General features: G+C 37.8%; 1 pseudogene; it reads right to left on the reverse strand.

Annotated features, from left to right (window-relative positions):
- Positions 1–8,629: 8,629 nt before the first annotated feature.
- LOC112635268 lies at positions 8,630–9,542 on the reverse strand (annotated as a pseudogene).
- Positions 9,543–18,163: the final 8,621 nt, after the last annotated feature.

Raw genomic sequence — 18,163 nt, forward strand, 5'->3', positions numbered from 1 at the left:
AGCCATGTTTCTTGTACAGCCTGCAGAACTGTGAACCAAATACAACTCTTAATAAATTACCCAGCGTCTGGTATTCCTTAATAGCAACACGAACAGACTAAGACACAATCTCAAATTGTCATGGCTTCAAGAATATTAACATGTAGTGCCCCTTCCATCCCTAGGAAATATACTTTTTATAGATAAATCGCTAGACAAAGGGAATTTGCAATTTTGTAAGAGGAAAGCAACAATATGAACTCAATGCAGATGAGACTAAGCTGAAGGATCTGTCATCAACAGGGGGGTTAAAAGTAGCAAGACGCAGCCTATGCCCCTCTCAGAACTCTAGCAGGATCTAGCAGGTAGATCAGAATTGAAAACTCTGCTGCAGGCAGGGGCCCAAAGGTATTTGCTCAGTGGATTAAATACTTAAGTTGTTGGGACACTGGTACTCAATGTCAAGTTCTGGTTGTACAGAGAAGAAGTATGTATGTTGGTGGTAGAAAGCTCGTTAAAATTATATTGATTAGTTGTTCCAATCTTATTGTTATCATAATTTAACAACAGTGTTATACGTCTATGCCTTATTTTATTAATAAAGCATATGTTTAATTTCTGTTAAGTTAAAGTGAACATTCTAACTCTCCATTCTATTTACATGATGAGATACAGACTTCTGGCTTAACCAAGAAAGAAAGTAAAAAAGTGTTTAAGGTAGATATTCAAAAGGAAGGCACCATAGAGAGCTACTCCAAATTTTCCAGGGTTGTGGCTAAGTAATTTAAACACAAGTGACACATCATCACCTCCATCTCAGGCCACATTGAAATAATTGTACTACCTTCCTTTGAGAATTAGGGACTGGAAGAAAGTTAAACTTTTATTAAATTTACAGACATTAAACCATTTTAACAATTTGTGGCTGAAAAACAAACAAATTTAATTAAGGGGGGTTACATATTAGTCCATTAGGCAGCAAAAAATATGTCTTATTAGCTTTTCTTTATGAGCTGTTGAACATAGTACCAAACACTTCCTGTCATTCTGTTTATAACTATGTAAATTGTAGATGCAGGTATAATTTTAAAATATGATTACAAAATCATAGGCCTGGAAGGGATGTAACAACAACAAAAAAAGCAAACAAAATAAAACCAACCAAAATACTAATCTGTTTTCTTGGGTTTACCTGAAGGCAAAATGCATTCTGAAATTGTCCAAGGAGAAGGAATTGCAGAACTCAATAACCATCTGTAATGAGGTGAGAACTACACAGGCTGAGTCAGTGATGTGAAGATTGTCTTCAAAAATGCTAATTTATTTATGTAAATAGCCTTGGATTTGTCTCCTTCCTTGTACTACCATAAAACTACAACCCCAACTAATTTTTTTAACCTGCATTTAGATAAGGATAAAATTATTATTTTTTGCTTTCATCAAGACTCTGACAGTAGTTCCTATAATATAGTTCAAAATGGGTAATTTTTCCTCTCTCTTTTTAAATTATACTTTGTTATGATGAATTATATATTAAGTTATTCATCCCTTTATTCATTCACTTAGTTATTCATTTATCCACTCATTCATAAATAGATATTAACAAACCATCCTGTATGTGCTGGGCATGGCTCTAAACCAGGGATGGGAAAATACAAACATAAATTAGAATATATAGTGTCAAACACAATAATCTATGTCACTATGCTATGAAGACACATATAAGGAAGCAAGTAATAATGAATCCTATGATTTAAGATATGAATAAGAAATTAGAGATCACTTAGTCCAGTCTCCTCATTTTACAGCAGGAAACTAAAACCCAGAGACTCAGCTTGCTAAAGAGTGCATGACTAGTTAGTGGTAGTGATAGCATTGATGTCAATTGCTAGTTGAATGCTTAATTATCAGAATAACACCAAGAGACAGTAAATACCATCCCCATTTTACCAATGAAGAAACCAAACTCATGTGAAATAACTTATCCAAATCACAGCTCAGTGGCAGACCTGTGATTTAAACCTAGCTCTGTTTTAAAGCATTTGATCTGAAATATATCTTTGTCTACTAGAATAATATATGCTAACATCCAGTTCAGTGATTTTTTTTCCTCTGTAAGTCATAATGTAGAATATCCGAATCTCAACTAAATGTACTCCCCCCAAATATGAGTGTACCAGCACAGCTGTACCAGTTAGGATACTTTCAGGCACAAGAACAAAATGCCCAATGCAAGTAAGTAAAAGAGAGCCAATGTGTAGTTGCTTAAATAAGAGGGAGAGAAGTTTATTTTTCTCAGATCACATAATATGACTAAAATTTTACCCTTTATGTAAACAATCCTCCAAAATTCCTTATCAGAATTATGTTAAAATTAGTGAAATGATTTACGACGTCAAATTTCTGATAGATATTTGATACTGGATATGACTTTCTTTGAAAGTAGAATATCCATAAAGAAAGCATTATGACATTCAAAAATATAATCTTTTCTTCCTCAGTTTTTGGATGTGCTCTTCAATTTATGGAAGGCTGTGAAAGAATTTTCTTGATTTTCTCATTGTCAGGACAAGCTATTCTCTAGAATAGGTGGTTTGGTGTTGGCTTCTGAACACTGTGAATCTTGTAACTGATTGCATCTCTCCTTTGCCAGGAAGCTGCAAATGTGAGGCCCACCTCCTTCAGGCATGCAGGATGGCGTGGCATGTATTTCCATGACTGATCATATCCCGGTCTTATTTTATTCATGAAATAATGTAAAAAATTATTTAGAGGTATATGAATTTGTCTGAGGAGTATTAAGTTCTTTATAAAATGAAGTATGAATAAATAAATATTTTATTTTTTATTCGCAACTGTACTTTGTAGATTTCTTTCTTTCTTTTTTTTTTTTTTTTTGAGACGGAGTCTCGCTCTGTCACCCAGGCTGGATTGCAGTGGCCGGATCTCGGCTCACTGCAAGCTCCGCCTCCCGGGTTCACGCCATTCTCCTGCCTCAGCCTCCGGAGTAGCTGGGACTACAGGTGCCCGCCACCACGCCCGGCTAGTTTTTTGTATCTTTTAGTAGAGACGGGGTTTCATCGTGTTAGCCAGGATGGTCTCGATCGCCTGACCTCGTGATCCGCCCGTCTCGGCCTCCCAAAGTGCTGGGATTACAGGCTTGAGCCACCGCGCCCGGCCTGTAGATTTATTTCTAAGACTTGGCAAAATCTTAATGTATAAAAGGAAAATATCACAATGAATAAAGAGTCACGTGAGCAAGCAGTTTCATTCCTGGAAGGCAAACCTGTGAATCTTTTGGTACTGATTCCATCAACAGAATAATTGGTATAGACTGGGGGAAATTTCTCAGTCTTCTATCTAAGATAGAGGCTGCATTGCACACTGGGTAAGAGAATGAACCTGGTGTAAGGCTGAACTGCATTTCTTTCCCTGCTATTCTACTAACTGTGAGACTTCAGAAAAGTTCTTTATCTTTCTTAATCCTTACTTTTTCCTCAGCAAAGTTGGGAAATAAGTAGTACCTACTTTATATGCTTGCTGAGGGAATTAAATGAGATAATGTATGTAAGATGCTTAATACATGGTCAATTTCAGTACACATCAGTGTTATTTCTATTATTATTATGGCATACCTGTCTGGTATAGGTCACAAAGGTCAGGGATAAAGTTGTTGGCTGGTACCCCATATGCTGTTTGGAATGGAAGCCCCAGGAGTGTCTTATAGTAGAAGCGTATCATAGATTTCTAAGGGGCAAAATGAGGGTAGGGAGGAGTAGTATAGCAGGCAAAAGGTGATTAAAAATACCATCCATCATTTATTTCACAGTTTTGTCTAGGTCAGACCCTACATTTGATCATGTATACATATTCACACTTGTGAATATTTCTGTATGAATGTAAATGGTAAAAATTATTTTCTCAAAGAAGTCTGATTTGGCCCTAAGTGATATAGTACACAGATGCACCAGTTAGGACAGCTTTAGGCACAAGTATAAAATGCCCAGTGCATTTTAAGTCAAGACACCCAGTGCATAGTTGCTTAAATAAGACAGCAAGAAGTTAATTTTTCTCATACTACATGATGTCCAGAGATAGACAGCTCCAGAGACGGTTTGAGAGCTCAGTGGTGTCAGGGCTCCAGACTGGTGCCTCTGCATTCTCTTGGACCCAACAGACTAATGGTCCAAAGGTGGTTAGGGCAGCTTCAAGCACCATGCTATTAAACAACTGAATGGAAAGTAGGAAGCAGGAGACAGCATAGGGCAGAGAGTTTCTGCTCCTTCCTCTCCCTTATCAGTTCCAGAAACCCACAGATACATCCGTTATATCTGTGTCTCAGACTGGTCACATCCCCCATTCTCTGACTAAAAGGAAATCTCATCTTTCCCGAGATCAATGAACTCTGTCTGGTGATACCTATATTAAATTATATTCTGTTGCTCTGTAAAGATGATAGATGTGAACTACTGATCTCTTGAGTCTAGCCCTGATGTATAAGCCATTTGTTTAAGGAGTGGAAATTGGATTTTTTTTTTTTTTTTTTTGAGATGCAGTCTCGCTCTGTTGCCCGGACTGGAGTGCAGTGGCACCATCTCGGCTCACTGAAAGCTCCGCCTCCCAGGTTCACGCCATTCTCCTGCCTCAGCCTCCCCAGTAGCTGAGACTACAGGCACCCGCCACCACGCCCGGCTAATTTTTTGTATTTTTAGTAGAGATGGGGTTTCACCGTGTTAGCCAGGATGGTCTCGATCTCCTGACCTCGTGATCCGCCCGCCTCAGCCTCCCAAAGTGCTGGGATTAGAGGCGTGAGCCACTGCGCCCGGCCCGATTGGATTCTTTGTGTAGATTCTTTGTCTTACAATCAATAGGCAGCTGGTGCATGTCCAGTCTGCCCTAGATGTAGTGATTTAAGAGGAATCCCAAAGAGTCCCTGCTTTATAATTAGATAAATATATGTCATTTTTTAGGTTTTTATTAAGTGGTAGCTTTCTTTAGGCCCAGAATTTTTGGTTCTATAAGACTACCTAATTAGCTAGTGAATGGACCTCCAGACAGCGAAGGTGGGAAGAAGGGACTGCCAACGCAAATGGGAGTTGTTCTGAACAGTAAACCCATTTAGTTTTATTCCAAGAATAAATTCCTCTGCTTTATTAGCCAATCATAGAAGAGTCCTTATAAGGCTTTTTTTTTTTTTAAATAAATAGAATACTCTTGATTTATTTTTTGAATTCCAGCTTTTATTTTAGATACGTGACACGTGCAGATTTGTTACATGGGAGTATTCCGTAATGCCGAGGTTTGAAATATGGATTCTGTCACTCTAGTAGTGAGCGTAGTAACTGATAAGTACTTTTTATAGCCTGCCCCCTTCTCTCTACCCTCCAGTAGTCCACAGTTTCTATTGTTCCCATATTTATGTCCATGTGTGCTCAATGCTTAGCTCCAACTTATAAGTGAGAACATGCAGTATTTGGTTTTCTGTTCCTGCACCAATTTACTTAAGATGATGGCTTCCAGTTCCATCCATGTTGCTGCCAAAAATATTATTTCATTTATTTTTATGGCTATGTTGTGTTCCATAGTGTATTGTATCACATTTTCTTTATTCAGTCTACCATTGATGAGCATCTGATTGAGTCCATGTCTTTGTTATTGTGAATAGTGCAGCAATGAACATACAAGTGCATGTGTCTTTTTGATAGAATGATTTATTTTTGGGGGGCATATACCTGGTAATGTATTGCTGAGTGGAACGGTAGCTCTGTTTTAAACTGTTTAAGAAATCTCCAGATAGCTTTCCATGGCAGCTGGACTAATTTACATTCTCACTTAACAGTGTTTAAGTGTTCCCTTTTCTCCACAGCCTTGTCAGCATCTGGTTTTTTTTCACCTTTTAATAATGGCCATTTTGACTGCTGTGAGATGGTATCTCATGGTTGTTTCAATTTGGGTTTCTCTGACAATTAGTTATGTTGAGCATTTTTAAAATATGTTTTTAGCTGTTTGTTTGTCTTCTTTTGAGAAGTGTCTGTTCATGCCCTTTGCCCATTTTTTAATTTTTTTTATTTTTTTGAGATGGAGTCTTGCTCTGTCACCCAGGCTGGAGTGCAGTGGTGCAATCTCGGCTCACTGCAAGCTGCACCTCCCGGGTTGATGCCATTCTCCTTCCTCAGCCTCCCGAGTAGCTGGGACTACAGGTGCCCACCACCACGCCTGGCTAATTTTTGTATTTTTAGTAGAGACGGGGCTTCACCATATTAGCCAGGATGCTCTCCATCTCCTGACCTCGTGATCTGCCCGCCTTAGCCTCCCAAAGTCCTGGGATTACAGGCGTGAGCCACAGCACCCGGACCTGCCCATTTTTTAAATGGGGTTATTTGTTTTTTACTTGTTGATTTGTTTAAGTTCCTTATAGATCCTGATATTAGGCCTTTGTCAGATGCATAGTTTGCAGGTATCTTCTCCCATTCTGTAGGTTGTCTTTTTGTTCTGTTGATAGTTTCTTTTGCTATGCAGGAGCTCTTTAGTTTAATTAGGTCCCACTGTTTTCATTTTTGTTGCAGTGCTTTTGGGGACTTAGCCAAAAATTCTTTGGCCAGCCAATGCTGAGAATAGTATTTCCTAGTTTGCCTTCCAGGATTTTCATAGTTTGAGGTCTTCCATTCAAATCTTTCATTTATTTTGGTTAATGTTTTTATATGGCGAAAGGTAGGGGTCCAGTTTTGATCTTCTGCTATCCAGTTATTCCAGCACTATTTATTGAATAAGGAGTCCTTCCCCCATTGCTCATTTTTGTCGACCTTGTCGAAGATTAAATAAGTATATGACTTTATTTCTGAGTTTTTATTCTGTCCCATTGTTCTATGTGTCTGTTTTTCTAGCAGTACCAAGCTCTTTTGGTTACTGTGGCTTTATAGTATAGTTTGAAGTCAGTAATGTGATGACTCCAGCTTTGTTCTTTTTGCTTAGGATTGTTTTGGCCATTTAGGCTGTTTTTTGATTCCGCATGAATTTTGGAGTAGTTGTTTCTAATTCTGTGAAGAATGATGTTGGTAGTTTGATAAGAATAGCATAAATCTGTATGTTGCTTTGGGCAGTATGGCCATTTTTTTTAATATTTATTCTTCCAATACATGGGCATGGAATGTTTTTCCATTTATTTGTGTTATCTCTGATTTAGTTCAACAGTGTTTTGTAGTTCTTTTTTTAAAGATCTTTCATTTCCTTGGTTAGCTGTATTCCTAGGTATTTCGTTTTCTTTGTGGCAATCTTACAAGAATTTTTATTTAAAAAATTTAAAAAGACCTTTAGCAACAGGTGGACTTCTAAAATTTAATGTTATCTCTTATCAAATGTAACTTTTAATTACCAAATATTACATGCTAATTGGTTGTTATAGGTAACAGTATTTAAATTAGTGTTTAAAATTTTCAAAGTTGCGTTAAATCTTCCTCTTTTCCTCACCCTCTTCATTATAATAATTTCCAGAGAGCTACAAATGCATCCCTTACATCTCAATGGCCTCCTCCTCCTTCTTTTCATTCTTAAAAGAACCTCAATAACTTGTCTTTTTTGTTCATCTGGTCAAATGAACATTTAATAAATCGATGACTTATCTAAGACAATGCATTAAAAAAGACTTATGTTATAATTTGAAACAACTGGAAAGCTAGTTCGCGCCTATGTAGAAGCACAGCTAAGAGTCTATGAACATCCTCTAAACCTCAGCACTGATGATAATCTGAATAAATGAAAGGCCAAGACAAAGAGGGCTTAGCCTAGGAAAACATTAGTGTGGTGATGCTTGGGCTTTAATGAATAAGCCGTGAAATTTAAATAGGAAAGAACATTAGCTAGAGTATTTTAAGAATGTAGGAAGTAATCAGGGAATATTTTCTCATATTGAGAATTAGAACTAAGTTTGAATAGACTGTGACTAGTTGGACATCCATCCTTCTCAACCTTTTTTTATTTGTTAATTCTTGCTCATCCTTCAAAACTCAATTCAGTCCATCTGACCTACTGAATTCTTTATTTGACTTTATGCACACTTGTTGGGCTTCCTAGGCTCCCTCCATAGACTTTTCTCCTGTAATTTATCATATTACATGGTTATCACTGTACCTGATTGAATGTCTATGTATTCCATGGTTTTTAAGTCTACAGCCAATGTATTACTCACACATGATAATTCAACTTTACTGATTTGAACGGCTTTGTATGCCATGGAGATAATTTGAACTTAGCTTGAGAATCAAAGGGAGTCACTGTAAATTTTTGAGCCAAAAAGCAGTGATTACAGGAGTATTTTTTGAATATTCATTTTTTAAGTAGTGGACGGTCAGATTAGGAAAGAAAGATAGTAGAAGCAGGAAGTCAAGAAAAGAAGCTAACACAATAATAACACATAGATGTTATTGTTGTTGTTTTGTTTTAATTTCATTTAGTTCTGCTCTGATCTTGGTTATTTCCTTTCTCCTGCTGGATTTGGATTTGGTTTGTTCTTGTTTCTCTAGTTCCTTGAGGTGTGACCTTAGATTGTCTGTTTGTTCTCTTTCGGACTTTTTTTTTTTTTTTTTAGTTGCTGTCCATAAGTTTACTAGTTTATTGTCTTTATCTGAAAAATCCTCATAGAAAATTGTTTGATTTAGCTCTCAGCAGCCTGCTCCTGGGCTCTGAGGAAGCTTGCCTTCTTTTGAGCTACCCGATCTTTCTTCTGAGCAAGGGACATTTTGGGACGGTTCTACCTCTTCTTTTTAACTTCTCTCTTGGGCTTCTTTTCATAGACAGAATTCTCTCATATAGCAGCATGAGCTTTCTTATACATCTCCTCCATGTCTGGAGTTACGCTGCTATTTATGTATTGAGAGAACTCTTTCTTGTAAGCATCTTCATCTTCTTCCATTAAGTAGCACATGTACTACAACATTCTGGCCCATTATGTGCTTTCAGTGTACTTCTGCATTAAATTCCTTGCTTTCAGAATCATAACCAGGGAATCATTTGGTACTGTGAGGGATAGACAAGCCTCTATCCACAGCTCCCTTCAGAGCACCAAAAACTTTATTGCCAGTGGTAGTTCTGACAAGGCCTGCATCCAAATAGCAGGTAAAGGCACGTGACTGACCATCAATTCTTTCCAAATTGTATTCATTGCCAGTCACCTCAACTGGGCCTTCAGAGATCTTGTCCATGCCAAACCTATTGAGAAGCCTGTGAGCAAGCAGCAGGCCAGCACAATATGCTGCAGCATAATTTGTCAGGCCAATCTTCATACCATATTTTGGCATATTTCAGCATATTTCGTAGGCATATGCTGCACAGACTATCATATCCCCCTCTGTATGTGCCTAAGCAATCTGACAAATGATATCTCTGTTTGTTACACAAACTATCATCCTGTATTTGGGTGTGTTGTATTTATTTTTATCCTGTACTACCAAGCATTTCCAAGCATAATAATCAGTTTTACCCTCCCGTCGTCTTCAAAATTTCACTTGGTATCTCTTAAAGTAGGCCTTATACTTAACAACTTTAACAAACCCCATCCTGCGGAACAGAGACCTGTGTCTGCAGCTCGACAGAGACCTATGGGCCCAGTAGCACTAGGCGGGGAAAACTCTCTTTAGGACTTTTCGCTGTAGGTGTTTAGGTTTATAAACTTTCCTCTTAGCACCACCTTTGCTGTATGCCAGAGATTTTGATAGGTTGTGTTGTTATTGTAATTCGGTTCAAATAATTTTTTAATTTCCATCTTGATTTCACTTTTGACCCAACAATCATTCAGGAGCAGGTTATTTAATTTCCATGTATTTGCATGGTTTTGAAGGTTCCTTTTGGAGTTGACTTCCAGTTTTATTCCACTATGGTCTGAGAGAGTGCTTGATATAATTTCAATTTTCTTAAATTTATTGAGGCTCGTTTTATGGCCTATCATATGGTCTATCTTGGAGAAAGTTCCATGCACTGTTGAATAGAATGGGTATACTGCGGTTGTTGGATGAAATGTTCTGTATATATCCGTCAAGTCCATTTGTTCCAAGGTACAATTTAAATCCATTGTTTCTTTATTGCCTTTCTGTCTTGGTGACCTGTCTAGTGCTGTCAGTGGAGTATTGAAGTCCCCACTATTATTGTGTTGCTGTCTACCTCATTGCTGAGGTCTGTTACTAATTGTTGATTACATTTGAGAGCGCCAGTGTTAGGTGCACACATGTTTAGAATTGTGATATTTTCCTGTTGAGCAAGGCCTTTTGCCATTATATAATGTCCTTCTTTGTCTCTTTTAACCACTGTTGCTTTAAAGTTTCTTTTGTCTGATATAAAAATGACTACTCCTGCTCACTTTTGGTGTCCATTTGCATGAAATGCCTTTCTCCACCCCTTTACTTTAAGTTTATGTGAGTCGTTATGTGTTAGGTGAGTCTCCTGAAGGCAGCAGATGGTTGGTGAGTTCTTATCCATTCTGCAGTTCTGTATCTTTTCAGTGGAGCATTTATGCCATTTACATTCAATATTGGTATTGAAATGTGAGGTATCATTTCATTAATCATGCTCTTTGCTGCCTGTGTACTTTGTTTTTTTTGTTTGTTTGTTTTTTGCTTTTGCTTTTTACCTTGTATTTTTGTTTTAAAGCCCCTGTATGATTTACGCTTTAATGGATAAATCATACAGCTAAAGGATTGTAAATGCACCAATCAGCACTCTGTAAAAACGTACCAATCAACATTCTGTGTCTAGCTAAAGGATGGTAAATGCACCAATCAGCACTCTGTAAAAACACAAAAATCAGCGCTCTGCGTGTAGCTAAAGAATTGTAAATGCACCAATCAGCACTCTGTAAAATGGACCAATCAGTGCTCTGTAAAATGGACCAATCAGCAGGACATGGGTGGGGCCAAATAAGGGAATAAAGGCTGGTCACCTGAGCCAGCAGCAGCAACCTTACCTCGGGTCCCCTTCCAGGGCTGTGGAATCTTTGTTCTTTCACTCTTCACAATAAATCTTGCCACTACTCTTTGGGTCTGCACCACCTTTAAGAGCTGTAACACTCCCCACAAAGGTCCGCGGGTTCATTCTTGAAGTCAGCAAGACCACGAAGGAAGAACCGCCAGACACATCCAAAGGAACAAACTCCGGACACACCATCTTTAAGAGCTGTAACACTCACAGCGAAGGTCTGTGGCTTCATTCTTGCAGTCAGCGAGATCAAGAACCCACCAGAAGGAACCATCTCCGGATACATATAGGTCTCTCAGCCGTGGGTACCAGCACCTTTTCTGGTGGAGGTGGTGGAGGGTGCAATAAACTCTGCCAGGGTCCTTAGCTTTGGTAGTTTAATGTTCTATTTTTGTGCTGGTTGGCCTCCTGCCAGGAGGTGACACTTTCCAGAATGCATCGGCTATAGTCTGGAGAGGGACTGGCAGTGGGCAGGGCCCTAGAACTCCCAAGATTATATGCACTTTGTCTTCCGCTACCAGGGTGGATAGGGAAGGATCATCACTTGGGGGTGGGGCTAGGCATGTCCGAGCTCAGTCTCTCTTTGGGCAGGTCTTGCTGTAGCTGCTATCAGGAATGGGGGTGAGAGTCCCAGGTCACTGCAGTTGTGTACCTAGGAGGGTTATGGCTGCCTCCGCTGAGTCATGCAGGTTGTCAGGGAAGTGGGAGAAAGCCAGCTGTCACAGTCCTCACCCAGGTCCCATGCAAACTGAAGGACCAGTCTCACCCTCACTGTGCCCCCACCATTGGCCCAAGTCTGTTTTCAGGTGGAGGGCCAGACCGGCTTGACAACTTGCTCAAGGCTTTCCGCCTCTCAGCTGCAAAAGAAAAGGTCTTTAGTTCTTCCCCGACCTGTGAAGTCTGCACACAGGATTTGCACCCTCATCCAAGTTCCGGCCAGGAGGCTTCTCGCCCTGTTCACACTTTTACCAAGTTCGACTAGGGAATTCCTTTTGCCTATGGAGTTTTACCCCCTGCTCTTCTGGCTACCCTCCTGATGGATCCTTGTGGTGCCAGGCAAAAATGGCTCCTTGGGAACCTAGCGAGCTCCCAGGCTTCCTCTACTGCTTCCTCTACCCCTGTATTTCACTCGGCTGTCTAACTTGACTCAGCTCCAGGTAAAGTCAGAAACTTCTCCCGTAAACAGACCTTCAGCTTCTCCTCTGGGGGTGTGTGTTCAGGAGAGGAGGATCTCCCTTTCCCACTTCGCAGTTGGGGCACTCACAGTATTTGGGGTGTCTCCCGGGTCTTGCAGGAGTAGTCCGCTTTCTTCAGAGGATCCGTGGGTCCTCCTGGGATTGCTGGTTTGTTCTTGCAGTTGATCCGGAGCTAAAATTCACAATGCAAGCCTCCAGATGCTACTCTTTCTGGAGATGCAATTTAGTCCTGCCTCCTGTCTGTCATGATCCCCTCAAACTTCCCCTACATTTTAAAGATTCTCTTTTAGCTAGCATTTTAGTTGCCCATTAGATTTTACCTGGAGATAAATGGCCAATAATTTAGAAGGCAGAGGGAGATGGATGCCAACTTCCTGATGCTTGGGCTGTTCCCATTGACAAGCACTGTGATGGGAACTGTTGAATTTTTCTGCAACAGCATTTCACTGTCTAATCCCAAGCTCACAGGTATTGACCAGCAGGATTTGAAGCTAATAAATAGGTGGAATGGATTTAGAATGCCAATTGCAGTGATTCCCATATTTCTGGATCACAACTGGTATGTTTCTCATATCACCAGCTCCAGAGATAGCCTCCCGATTCCTAATCTTCCTGAGTCTTCTGCTCTTAAATGCTTTCTGACCAACTTGTTCTGTTGTGTTGTCCTGGGAGTCATTCCCGAAGGCCAGTCCTAGAGCTCAATCCTTCTAAACCATCCTCTAATTTTCAAAAATCAACCTTACTGAGGTATATTTAAAAAAAAAAAAAAGAACTCATTTTAAATGTACAGTTCAACAAATTTTGATAGATTTATAAACCTGTCTAATACAATCAAGATCTCCCCAAAAGTTTCCTTGTGCTATTTTGCAATGTAGGCCTACAACCACATCCAAGGCAAGCATTGATTTACTTTCTTTCATTAGTTTTGCTTGTTTCAAAATTCTATGTAAATTGAATCATACAGTAGATAGTTTCTGAGTATAGCTCCTTTTACTTTTATTAGCACAATAATTTTGAAAGTCAACCATATTACTATTTGCATCAATAGCCCGTTCCTTTTTATTGCCGAGTAGTATTTATTGTATGGGTATACTATAATTTGTTTATCAATTTGGAGGTGTTTATCAATTTAGAGGTGAGGTGTTTCTAGTTCTTGGCTGTCATGAGTAGATGTACTATGTACATTCATGTGAAAGTTCTTGTGTGGGCTGGCATCAATTTTTATTTCTCTTGGGTAAATACTTAGGAGTTCATTTATTGAGGTCTATGGTAAACATATGTTTTATTTAACAAATTCTTTTCCAAAGTGGTTTTACTATTTTACATTTCTACCTGCGTGTTGCTCCATCTTTGCTAATACTTGATATTGTCCATATTTTTAATTTTGACCATTCTAATGGAAAAGCAATATGTCTCACTGTAGGTTTATTTCACAATCTCCTTACAATTAGTGAAGTTGAGCATATTTTCATGTGTTTATTGACAATTTGTATTTATTTCTTAGTGAAGAGTCTGTTCAATTTTTTTGGCCCATTTTAAAAAATGGAGATGTTTGTCTTCCTGCTACCGAGTTTGAAGAGTTTTTTGTACATTCCAGATGCAAGTCTTTTGTCAAATACATGTATTGTGAATATTTTCTCCAAGTCTGTGGCTCACTATGCCATTTTTCTTATGGTGTATTTACAAGAGAAGTTTTAAATCTTCATTAACACTAATTTATTTGTTTTTTATTTATGCCTCATGCATAATGTGCCTTTAAAACAACCTTTGTTTACCCAAAAGTCACAAAGATTTTTCTTATTTTTCTTCTAACACTTTCATAGTCTTAGTGTTTATATTTAGATTTACGACCAATTTACATATAGTGTTTGCATTTGGTATATAGTAAGTGTCAAGATCAGTTTTTCAACATAAATATCTACCATGCCAATATCATTTATTGAGCAGATTTTCTTCATTATATTGACTTGGAAGTGTTGTTAAAAATAAATTGGTCATTTAAGTATAGGTCTATTTTCAGACTTTCTATTTGATCCACTGACATACATATCTATAATTATGTCAACATTGTCTTGATTGCTATAGCTTTATAGTGAGTCTTGAAATCCTCAATTTTAGTTCTTTAAAACTGTTTTGGTTATTCTAGATTTTCACTTTCTAAATGATAGCCCACAAGCTATGTGTGATTGTTTACTTTTATATTAGTTAAAATTAAATACGATTAAAAATTTAGTTAATTGCATTAGCCACATTTAGTGCTCAATAGCTGCAGGTGGCTATTGGCTAATCCATCACATAGTACATTGTAGAACATTCCCATCATCACAGAAAGCTCTATTGGACAGCACTGATATAGCACATTTACACTTGCATACAAATTTTAGAATCAGCTTGTCAATTTCTACAAAAAAATCCTGCCAGAACTTTAATTGTGATGGTTTGACTTAATTTGGGTAGAATTATCATCTTAAAATATATTGAGCCTATTGATATAAACATAGTATATACACCTTTCTATTTATTTAGATCTTCTTTACTTTCTCTCAGCAATGCTTTCAGTTTTCAATGTACAGGTCTTGCACATAATCTTAAATTTATCTACAAGCATTTTATGTTATTTGGTGCTATTGTAACCTGTTATTTTAAAATGTAAATTTCCAATTGTTATTGTTATTATATAGAAAACATTAATATATAGAAAACATTAATTTTTGTATACAGGCCATGTATCTTGTGATTTTGTGAAACTCACTTATTAGTTCTAGTAGCGTTCTATAGTTTTCTTAAAATTTTCTATGTACATGATTATGTCATCTGCAAATAAAGACAATTTTGTTCCTTCCTTTCGATTGGTATGCTTTTATTTCTTTTTCTTACCTTGTTGCATTGATTCGGACCTCCAGTAATACGTTGAATGAAAGTGATTAAAAGAGACACCTTTTCCTTGTTCTTGATCTTGGAGAACATTTGGTCTTTTACTATTAAGTATGATGTTAGGTGCAGGTTTTTATTAAGTAGATGTCTTTGATCAGGTTGAGAAACTTTCCTTTTATTTCTAGTTTGCTGAGAGTTTTTATCATGCATCAGTGCTGAATTTTCTCAAATATGTTTTTGGCCTCTATTGGGATAACCATATGATTTAAAAAAGTATGTTAATATGGTGAATTATATTAATTTTTAAAAGTTTAACCTTGCATTCCTATAATAAATTTCACCTAGTCATTGTGTATTATACTTCATATATATGTATGTGTGTTTATATGCATAGATTTATATATTATGCTTCATACATATGTCTATATACATGAATACTTCATATATATGTATGTGTATATTTCTAGATTTTATTTGCTAATGTTTCATTACCCATTTTTATATCTCTATCCATGAAACTTATTGATCTGCATTTTTATTTTAATGTGTTTGTCAGCATTACATCATTATAATGTAGAAAATAAGACTACAAACTCAGCACTTAAAAAATAGTGGTAATTGTTTATAAAATTTCCACTGGAGAAGAAAAGAGGGGAGTGCTCATGAGACAGCATTTGGACAACCACAATTCTAGGCTCTGTAACACACATACATTTCAAGCTTGTTTTTCTTCCATGAGGACAACCTAAGGATCCTAAGACTCCCCTTCAAAAACATGCTTGTAGTCAACAGGGTTGGAGGAGCTTCAACTCATTCAGGAAGGGAAGAGGCCTCATACTCCTCAGTTTGGACCCTGTATTCAAAAGACCTCAAAGAGATGCTGAAAGCATATGTTTAAAGGAGATCACATCATTGGTCCAGTAAAATACGTAGACTATATAAAGGAGTCACAGTGCACATGCAGGGAAGTAAAACATTAATGATCTATTTGATGATTGAAAAATTAAACTGTTTTTCTCTAATTGTTGACAATACAACACTCATTATTTAAGAAAAGTCTATTATCTTTATGATATAAAATCTAGCCCTGGAGAAAAATTAAAAATAATCATTATTTATTGACCATTTTATAAATCCGATGGACACCGTCCCAAGTATTACTCTCATTGTTTCACCCTTAACACTTAGGAAAAGCTATTCTATAGATTGGGAAACTGAGTTTCAGACCTGCTTCCCAAAGATTAGAGAGGCACCAAACACAGAGCCAGAATTTAAAACCAGGCCTGCTTGACTTTTGTTTGATCTTCTCCTGAGAAGTCGGCCATTGGTGCCCCAGACTCCCCATTCCGTGTCGTTTTTCTTTCTTCTACCAAAATGTATTAAAGTAAATGGTCAGTCATACCTTAGGTTTACCTTTCCAGCAAAGTATTAACATCTAACTTTTATCCTCATGAATGAAAGGCAGGGCTTCCCCCACTGTTAAAAGTATCTAGAGCCTTAGTGAATTGAATAAAATGGTTTTATTTTTGTGGACATTTCTTAAATCATTCTACCTGTGCATGAATCCAATCCTTGAAGCAAACCTCTAAATAGAAATGAGACTTATTGAATAATTTCCCCAATTCCTAGAAGTTTTATAGAAACTCTTTAGCACAGGACTGGCACCCAGGAGATACATAATATTAGTGTTCATGTCTTTTCAGATCTCACGTTGTTAACTGAAAATGCATCATGTATCTTTGTTATTATAACGACAGTGTTCATTCACTTAACAAACATATACTGAATACTTACGAGGTCTCCTGAGTCCTAGACACTAGGGGTCTATTAGTGAACAATACAAAGTTCCTGATCTCATGGAATATCCTGGGGAAAATAGACAATAAGAAAACATATAAAATATGTGTCAGATGAAAATATACACTAAAGAAAGATGATAGAGATAAAAGAGAACGGCTAGGGTAGAATACAGGAACCATTTTCTATGGCATGATGGGTAAAAGCTCCTGGATCTGATGATGTTTTAAGCAGAGAGACCTGAAAGTGGTGAGGGGAGAGTCTTGTGGACATTTAAGTGATGCATGTTTCACATAGAGAAAACAACAAGAGCAAAGGCACTAAGACAGGAGTATGAAGGTCAGCCATGTGCAGGAGGGTGGAGTGGAAATCATGAGGCAGAGAATAGTGTGTGATGACATCAGAGATGGGTGTCATGTGAGGTGGAGGATCTGGGGGCATTATGAAAACTTTTTGTTTTATTCAGTTGTTTTATTTATTTATTTATTTATTTATTTATTTATTTATTTATTGAGATGCAGTTTCACTCTTATTGCCCAGGCTGCAGTGCAATGGTGTGATCTCGGCTCTCAGCAACCTCCGCCTCCCAGGTTCAAGCGATTCTCCTGCTTCAGCCTCCTGAGTAGCTAGGATTACAGGCATGCACCACCATGCCCAGCTAATTTTGTATTTTTAGTGGATATGGGGTTTCACCATGTTGGCCAGGATGGTCTCGATCTCTTGACCTTGGAATCCGCCCACCTCAGCCTCCCAAAGTGCTGGGATTACAGGCGTGAGCCACCATGTTCAGCCTATTCAGTTTAAGATGGAAGGCCAGTTAATTTTGGGGAGAGGAACAACAAGATCTAATATGCAATTTGGCAGCTGTGCTGAGAATAGACCATATATAGACAAAGACAGCAGCATGGAGAGCAGTTAGGAGACTTCTGCAAAAAATCCCCTGCAACAGATGATGATGGCTTGGGCCAGGATGGTAGTAGAGGAGGTTGTGTGAAGTGGTAGGATCCTCAATACATTTTGAATGCAAAATCGATTGATTTGCTAATGAATTGGATGAGGATTTGAGAGAAAGAGAGGAGTCATAAGTGACCCCAAGTTTCTAACATGAGCAAGTGAATGAGTTTCTATTTACCCTAATGGAAAAAACTAGGGAGTGACAGGTTCAGAGATCCTAAGTTTAGTTTTGGACATATTCAAACTGAGGTACTTATTAGACATTTCAATGTAACACTTCATACTTCATGCTAATCTGACTCTCAACAAGGACTTTTTATTTCACATCAATAGATATTATACTAAATGTTGTAGTATTAGAGACATTCTGGCTAACAACAGGAAGAAGAATATCAAGTAGG

The sequence above is a fragment of the Theropithecus gelada genome, chromosome 11 (genome assembly GCF_003255815.1).
Source record: "Theropithecus gelada isolate Dixy chromosome 11, Tgel_1.0, whole genome shotgun sequence".
NCBI lineage: Eukaryota > Metazoa > Chordata > Mammalia > Primates > Cercopithecidae > Theropithecus > Theropithecus gelada.